The sequence below is a fragment of the Malaya genurostris genome, chromosome 3, assembly GCF_030247185.1.
Source record: "Malaya genurostris strain Urasoe2022 chromosome 3, Malgen_1.1, whole genome shotgun sequence".
In the NCBI taxonomy this organism is placed as follows: Eukaryota; Metazoa; Arthropoda; class Insecta; order Diptera; family Culicidae; genus Malaya; species Malaya genurostris.
The window spans coordinates 278,305,360-278,314,900 of NC_080572.1; positions in this window are offsets into that span (position 1 = coordinate 278,305,360).

Consider the following 9,541-nt stretch of genomic DNA (forward strand, 5'->3'; position numbering starts at 1 on the left):
CATATCCTGTTATTGAATTTCATCCCGATCTGTGTACCGGTGACGGAGTTATAGGGTAATATGTGAAAATTAAGTATAAAATATGCACTCAATTTTCTCGGAAATGGCTTAACCGATTTCAACAAACTAAGATCCAAACGAAAGGTTTTGAAATTATTTAAAAATTTCTTGAACATTTTATCCGAGTTTGACTTTCGGTTTCGAAACTAGAGTGTGATAAGAGGAAATTTTTTTAACTTCATGAGTAATTTTTCACAAATGATGGAAAAACAAGTACAAAACCCATAATATTGACTGATAAACTCTATTTTGCAGAACTTATTAATTTGTTGGCATATAAACTTGACTCGGAATCAATAGTTCCTCAATTGCTGTTCCGGAAGCACCGAAGGTATTGTAGAAAAATACCAAAAAACAGAACTCACTTCTCAGTTCGCTCGTACATCTTATCCAAGTCATTCGATAAAACAAAACCGCTTACGTTCGGGACAGAAGAAACCAAGTACAGTATTGTGTAGTGAACAATAGAACGACCTCGAAATGAGTGAACCAAACGAACAAAAGCTACCGCCGACACGAAAGAATACAATTGTTGTTGCTTTCAGGCAGTGCAAAATTCGACCTTCGATACGAGAACTTGAAGGTTTGCTTAAAGAGCAAATGCATCTTGACATTAAACGTGTGCATTTACTTCAATGTAATAAGACGAAAAATGTTGTTTACATCCAGTTTTATAAACAGTTGGATGCAATTCAATTCGCAAAAGACAATAACAATGTGTACTAAAGCTTGCTTCATTTAGAATTGGAACAAACTTTTGCTCATATTGTGGCGCTCCTGGTGGACGGATTTGGAAGCTCTTGGCGCCCACGTGTCGGGAATTTCGTCAGCTTCACGTATGATTTTTGACATTCCGAAAATCGACTGTACTTTGTAAACAATCAACATGGAAGCCGAAAGAAGGAAAAAAATTGTGCACAGTTATTTGGAAAATCCATTGTGGTCTGCATCTAGGCTAGCTAAACAGCTGAAATTGCCCAGAAATACCGTATGGCGCGTTATCAAACGGTATAAGAAAAATTGACGACGATTCGGAAGCCTCAAGCCGATCGTCGGAGTCGAACTGACGACCGGAAATTGCGTGGTAAGATTTTGAAGACGATTAAGAGGAATCCTAATCTGTCGGACCGTGATCTGGCCAGAAAATTCGGTGCTGCCCATAGTACCGTGAGGAAACTCGACTCCGGGAAGGAATCAAGTCGTATCGAGCTAGCAAACAGCCAAATCGAACCATGAAACAAAATAGTGTGGTCAAAATTCGTGCTCGGAAACTTTATGACCAGGTGCTGACCAAGTTCAACGGGTGTCTTCTGATGGACGATGAAACCTGTGTCAAGGCTGACTTCGGTCAAATCCCAGGTCAAAAATTTTACTTGGCAACGGCTCGGGGGGATGTTCCAGCCAAATTTAAATTTGTTTTTGCCGACAAATTTGCAAGAAAATTTATGATTTGACCGGGAATTTGCAGCTGCGGCAAAAAAACGAAAGTTTTCGTTACAAATAAGACAATGACATCGGAACTATACCAAAAAGAGTGTCTCCAAAAACGAATTTTGCCGTTCATTCGATCCCACGACCATCCTGTAATGTTTTGGCCAGATTTGGCAAGCTGTCATTACAGCAAAGCCGTTCAAGAATGGTATGCAGAGAAAGTGGTCCAGTTTGTTCCGAAAAACCTTAACCCACTCAACTGCCCCCAGTTCCGCCCTATTGAGAAATACTGTACAATCATGAAGAGGAGACTCAAGGCAAAGGGAAAGGTTGTCAAAGACATCAATCAGATGACGACCTGGTGGAATAAGATAACTAAAACGATGGACGAAGAAGGTGTGCGCCGCCTACTGAGCCGTGTTACAGGAAAAATTCGAGAATTCCTTCAAAACCGTGACGAATAATTTTATCCGTATTTTTTCTTAAAAGTATGAAGAAAACGCTACATTTGTATAAAAAAAGATCTTGAATACAATAATAAATAACTGAAATACAGGCAATTGTCTTTGTTCCAATTCTATTTGAAGCAAGCTTTATGTGGATCACGAGAACATTAAGTACAACATTCCAGTATATATGGAAGATAGTGCTATAGATGTGCGTGTGCATGATCTTCCCTCAAGCGTCACCGATTCATATATTCGCAAAACTATGTCCCAATACAGAGAGATTCTCTCTATGGAAAAAGAAAAGTGGAAGAATTTTTCCCCTGTATTCTAAATGGCGTACTTTTATTACGCATACACTTGAAGAAGCCTATACCTTCTTATGTGATTTTCGGTCAAGATACAAGAATTCCGTGCAAATCACTTGTTACCTATGACAATCAGATGGCCACATGTAAATATTGCCAAAAAGCTGTTCACTACGGTAAGCCATGTGATAAACTGGACAAGGAGACAACCACACCAAAGGACAACGGTGCTTCCTTCACACCAACCCCAACCAACCCCAGTACACCTGTGACAGTCACCAACAATGAAGCATCCCCTTCAACGAAACCATCAGTATCCCCTATAGAACAAAGTACACCAGCTGCAGTTAACAACTTACCCTCCAACCAACCAGCAACTGCAACCAATGTACAACAAGGCGTATCTACAGCAACTCTCAACGAGCCCAAGACTACGATCAACAAGGAAAACGAAAATAAAACGGAAATCACACTCAACATCGACGATGAAGCAATGGATGATGATATAAGCCGCGAACGAAGTGACCCCCGATCCTCGTTTGATGGAAATGGAAACTCATCTCATCCTAGAAAAAGGGTGACAACGAGATCCAATAGCAAAAAAAAATTTAAGTAACAAAAATGTAAGCCAATCGGCCACGTAAAGTTTTTAAGCAAAAAGGCCAGAATAAAAATTTTATTATAAAAAAAAGAACTAACTTCGATTTTTCAGTCATGCTTGAGCCGACTGTCACAAATCTTGATTTAAGTTCAAGCTAATATCGTCTCTAAAGCTACTGTGAAATTTCATCCGGATTCGACATCCAGATCCGCAGTTACAGAGCGATGAGTGTCAAAGTTTTCAAACCGCCATACAAAATGAGAGATTATTAATTTGCCCTCGAAAAGAATTCTTTTCTTATATCGAATGTTATATCGGAAAAAAATAAGTGCGAATCTCTGAATTTCTAAGACAAGACACACAGCTTCGAAAACTTGCATAATAAACCGCATAACTTTAAAAAAAACTGGCATGAAAATGTGAGATTTGAGTGTAGTGTGTGACCAAGGAGACGATTTTGAAATAAGTAAACTTAACTAACGAAAAGGATTGCCGGAAATACAGAATGATACCATTGTTGTTAGTTCAAACGGACCCGTATTTAACCTTTTCCACTTTGCTTAGAAATAAAACGCACCTCTTTCTAAATCAGTTGTATCTGCTCCAACGGAATGAATCGAATAGTGTTATCTACATTGAATTCTACAAGGAGTACAAAGCAATTCAATTTACTAAAGACAACAACAATATGCATTATGTGAAGCAAAAAAAAAACATCAAATAGTACAACATACCAGTCAAGATGGAGGATTGTGAAATCGAAAAGGATGTGTGGAAACAAATTCTGCGCGTTAATCGTAATGGCGTACGTTTAGTGCACATACTCTAGAAGTATTTTCTTTTCTATTTGACTTTCCGTCAGTATACAAGGGTTCCTTGTAGATCGCTAGTGACCTACGACCATCAACTGGTCACATGCCAATATTGTCAAAAATCTTTTCACTACGGTTAGCCTTGCAAGAAACTGAACAAAAAGTCTGAACAACTATAGCTGACTGCCAAATTAGAGTAAATTCTTTAGCATATATATAGCTTAGGGGAGAATCGGCAGCCTTGGGCCACTCGCGATTTATCGAAAAGTGTTAAAAGAATTTATATGAATTTTTTATTAAAGTAAAGTGAGAACTTTCTTATTATTTCAAAAGAAAAAAAATCATTTTTGCGACGACAATGTAAATTTTGTGTTGCAAGATTTGTTATCATGAAATTGACAGAATTTCTGTTCTTCAGTTTTGCAGAGAATCAGAAACTATGATTTTATAGTACTCATTATGAGCGAAATATTACAAAAAAAAAGTTTCATATTTAAAGATTTAAAAATGCATATTCGGGTGCCTTGCGCCACAGAGAAAAAAGAAATGGAATCAGCAACGGCCTTGGCATGTACCATTTCGGACCAAAAAACGCAAGAAGTCCTCAACATCAAGAAAATTAGTAAAAAACGCTAAGTGAATGTATTGCGTCAAGTGTAAAAACTAATTTCGCTTCAAAAAATAATATTTTTTATTTTTTATTGCAAATTGTAATAATAATTTCAATTTTTTTTTAATTGTGATAATAATTTACAAAAAAAAATCCAAAATAAAGTCAGGAGCTATACTAAAAAACCTGAGTGCGAAGTTTTTAAATGCCTTCCATTTACAGTCATTAAAAAAACGTCAAGTGGAACATGGCCCATGACTACCGACTTTCCCCTATATTAAAATTTATATCAAAAACACGGTACCGGGTTCGATAGGTTTCAACCGTCTATACGGCTTCATTTTCCCGGAAGATTCATTTCTAAGTTTTTGTTATATCCACTTCCCGGACAAAATTTACCAGTGTGCGAAAAAAGGCCTTATGTAAACGGTTGACGCCTACGAAAAAATGCACTTTCGCCCGCTGGCCGGGAACACACACCTTACCCAGTCGAAAGCCTCTGGTCTCCTGGCATTACCTTACCGGCTGGAGTTTTTTTTTCCTGATCGCACCAGATTTTGTATGTGCGCTTTGATTAAATAACACCTTCTTCGGAGTGATTTTGTATCGCCTTGGCGCCCATCGGTGCAGCAAGTTTTCAGCCTTTGCTTTAGGCTTCGGCACCCTCACCGGCTATCAACAAGGTGCAGCTAAACTTGCAGACATAGCATAGGTTCGATCTCGCAATTACCAATCTCGGCACGGTTGCTGCTGATGACGGTAGGGTAGCTGCACATAAGCAGATATCACAGCTGTTAGATCACCCGGTTTCGGTTCAACTCCGTTCTTTTCGGGGAGGACGTTTGCTGCAATGCTTCATTCTTCAGAAGAAGAAAAAATAGGCAAGCCTACTTAGTTAGGCTCGCTGTATTGTGCAAAATTGCAATTTACTGTCTCCAGTTATAACAGTAATAGAAATGATAAGCAATCTAGCAGTTTAACACGACCGCAATGCCATGGCAGCAGCATTTGTCAAACGGTTTGTTGGATTATAGAATATAATTGAGCATAATGGTTAGCTTTGACACACAGAGAAGCGTTTGTGGAAAGGGATTGATGTATGCAAAATTGTGCCGCTTGGACATGGAGAAGAGGGGGTTTGTTGTTTGGCTCACTTTGGCGAACGGTGCTCGTTGCACAACGAAGCATTCCTTTCTCCCAGAGATATGCTGTTTTTTTCTCTCTATAGCTAAGAATTATGATTGCTTCAACAGTGTGGTGATATTTCTAGCTAAACTGTTATGAGACACTTGTTATGTGAGGGTGACGAAATTTCATCTCATGCAGTAACTTGAAACTTAGAAACATTAATTACATACTAGGAAATCGTAGGATCTAGAGAATGGTTTTTGTAGGTATGTTGTGCGATTACAGCATGGCTTTTTGCTCCATATCAGTACTAACTATTTTGATCAATTCATTCATTAGACCAATGACTACGCCAAATTTGCAATTAGTGAGTCACTTTTTTTGAAATTATGGTAACTCGTTTTCGAATCAGTAAAACTTGCAGATCCCTGATGCGGGATTTTAAATCGAGCCCGGGTAGACCGCGTATATTGTAATAATTTTATTCAACACGGTGCATTTCGCAATATATCCACTTATATTTAATCGAAACTTGCTTTATTGAGTCTTACAGTTAGTATTTTCCTTTTCATTACTGTACATTGACGTTTAAGGAGCGGTCGATTCACTGATCGCATCTTCATCCATCTAGATATCTGATCCATCTTCATCCATCTGATATTCTGTTTTCTTCAAAACGGATGAAAACTCGTACTTATGTGTTCTTGGTGCTGGTGGACTCGCTTGTGTTTTCAAAATCGAGCTCCGTTGTTGGTTTTTGTTTTCTTTATCGCATGTATGATATCGAACACCACACACAGCGTGCTTCGTTCGTAGAGCCGGTGTTGTGTTTTCTTCTTCCGTACCACCGCAAGTATGTACCGGTGCGCTTTATAAGACGGTTTGAAACTTTGGACCTACATAACCTGGAAATCCCGTTACCGGAAGTCAGATCCGGATGAAACTCAGGAGTAATGTATGGATATCATAAAAACTTAAGCCATCGCTGAGAGAAGCGAGTTCGTTCCACTATTCCCGTTGTTTCCGGAACCGGAATCTTGGGACTGGACACGTTCGGCCGTTAACTGATAAGGTGAATAGTACCATCCTGAAATTCGGAACGACCTCAAACATTTTGATCAGGCATCTGTTCAGCAAACCCCACCGGAAATACACATTTTGTAAGGGCTTTCAAGGAATATCAATAAACCGGAAGTCGTCAACTTGGATTTCGGAACCACCTGGAAACATCGTTTTCCGGTATATACTTGTCAAACCCGTTCCGAGAATATCCATTTTGTAAGATTGTTTAAGGAATTTCAATATACCGGAAGTCATCATATTGAATTTCGGAATCACCTCAAACGTTTAATAATGTAAATGGAGATTTCGGTGTGTAATAAATGTCTGTCACCTTCCCGCTTTCAATTGCCATATTACAGTTTTGTTCAGAGCGTTGTTTGATGTCGTTTGCTTTTACTTTTCGTCTTGATTCTTAGTTCGACGGTTGTACACGACACTCCTAGCTTAGAGGTTCCGCTAGAAGCAGGTGTTCACACTATTTGACGTATTTGTGGTCTCCGGCTTTCGATTTCCCCTCAATACAGTCTTTCTAGATGTCAACAAAAGTTTTACGAGCACTTTCATTGTATTGGTGACAGTAAACAGCGGGTCAACCTTTGGAATTTCACAATGCGCAAGCAAAATTTTGAAGCGTTGCTCCGATGTAATTTTCATGACCGAAGAGTAAATGTCAAAATCGAACAGTAATAGATCGGCTGAAAAGTTCGTATCGTTTCTATGAGAGGACGCCACTAGAATTAAATCCATACCATTTTCAGTTAGTACCAACCTTCAAAAGATACGTGTATAAATTTGACAGCTGTCTGATTATTAGTTTGTGAGATATTTCATTTTGAGTGAAGCTACTTTTGTTATTGTGAAAAAAATGGAAAAAAAGGAATTTCGTGTGTTGATGAAACACTACTTTTTGATGAAAAAAAGTGCCGCCGATACCAAAAAATGGCTTGATGAGTGTTATCCAGACTCTGCACCGGGCGAAGCAACAATTCGTAAGTGGTTTGCAAAATTTCGTACTGGTCATATGAGCACCGAAGACGATGAACGCAGTGGACGTCCAAAAGAGGCTGTTACCGATGAAAACGTGAAAAAAATCCACAAAATGATTTTCAATGACCGTAAAGTGAAGTTGATCGAGATAGCTGACACCCTAAAGATATCAAAGGAACGTGTTGGACATATTATTCACGAATATTTGGATATGAGAAAGCTTTGTGCTAAATGGGTGCCGCGTGAGCTCACAATCGATCAAAAACAACAACGAATTGATGATTCTGAGCAGTGTTTGGAGCTGTTATATCGAAATAATAAAACCGATTTTTTTCGTCGATATATAACAATGGACATGAAACATGGCTCCATCACTTCACTCCGGAGTCCAATCGACAGTCAGCTGAGTGGACTGCACGCGATGAACCGAACCCAACGCGTAGAAAGACTCAACAATCGGCCGGTAAGGTTATGGCGTCTGTATTTTGGGATTCGCATGGTATAATTTTCATCGACTACTTTGAAAAGGGAAAAACCATCAACAGTGACTATTATATAGCGTTATTAGAGCGTTTGAAGGACGAAATTTTAAAAAAAACGGCCTCATTTGAAGAAGAAAAAAGTTTTGTTTCATCGAGACAATGCACCGTGTCACAAGTCGATGAAAACCATGCTGAAATTGAACGAATTGGACTTCGAATTGCTCCCTCATCCACCGTATTCTCCAATTCTCAGACCTCAAGAGAATGCTCGCTGGTAAAAAATTTAGAAGCAATGAAGAGGTAATCGCTGAAACTGAGGCCTATTTTGAGGCAAAGGACAAAGTTGGAAGATCGCTATAATCGCTGTATCGCCTCTGATGGCAATTAGGTTGAATAATAAAAACCAATTTTGGCAAAAAAATGTGTGTTTCTATTAAACGATACGAACTTTTCAGCCGAACTGTTATTAGTACATTTTTCACTCATATTCGTAAGGCTTTACCATCTGCAATCTGTTCAAACTTAAGCGTGTGGGGGGGGGGGGGGGGTCTGGAGGTGTAGGTGGCAAAAAATCATCATTTTTGCTATCTTTTCCAGAGCTTCGTTCAACAAAATAAATTCCAATGTTTTGAATTATAAAAAGCCTCATTCGAACAATATTTTGTAATTTTTTCGTTGAAATTTTTTGAGAAATAAGTCGGGGAAGAGGTATTTTCGAGGACGCTTCTTAAAAATCATGATTTGCAGTGTCCACTGAATCCCTGCGCAGAATAATGAGAAGTGAACAAATAAACGAAACATAGTTAGAGTAGAAGATTTTCTAGACTCCAACGTTTCTGTTTGATTTTTTCAATTTTTTTTTAATTTTTGATGGTTGTTCAAAGTAAAAACTACGATTTTCACGAAAAAATCCGCCATTTTGTAACTGTTAAAACTTCCACAGAAAGGAAAACGTTGGGGTCTAGTTTTTTATATGTAGAAAGTGTGTGCAAAATTTGATGTGTGTGCAAAACTGATGCAGTAGTTTTTGAATGACGATGGACACGGACTTTTAAAACCTGCTTTCGAGAAAAATATGTTTAAAGTTTTTTGTCATAAAATCAATGGTAACAATTAATTACTCCAGTGAGCCCAGAGGATCTAAAATTTTCAAAAAATCATATTTTTTCTTTTACAATTTATTATAATGAAACATTTCAAGAATGTTTTGTCAAGTTTTGCATTCAATCGAAGTAGAACTCTTGGGCCTGTGCGCCGAGCTCTTGCTTCTTCGCAGAATGAGATGGCCATAGATAAAGGTCCATATCTTTCAGAATCTCGTTCCAATATGCATGAGAATTTCACAGAATATTCTTGAATTGTTTAACTTTTAAATGATTATTCAAAAGTTCTAGACCCTACCCGCCCCTTGAATAAATTTATAATTGTTTTCTGAATGCATGTGATATGTCAAAAGTATCACCATTGCGCTACCTCGTGGTAAACACGCTGATAGGATTCTTCAATAACTTTCAATCGTAAGAAGGAAACCATGGCCTACTAAGCGATCATCAAAGAGATTTCGAAAATTCTTCTATCTTTGCGTTGCTATCTACTATGTTTCCAGTCTTCAGT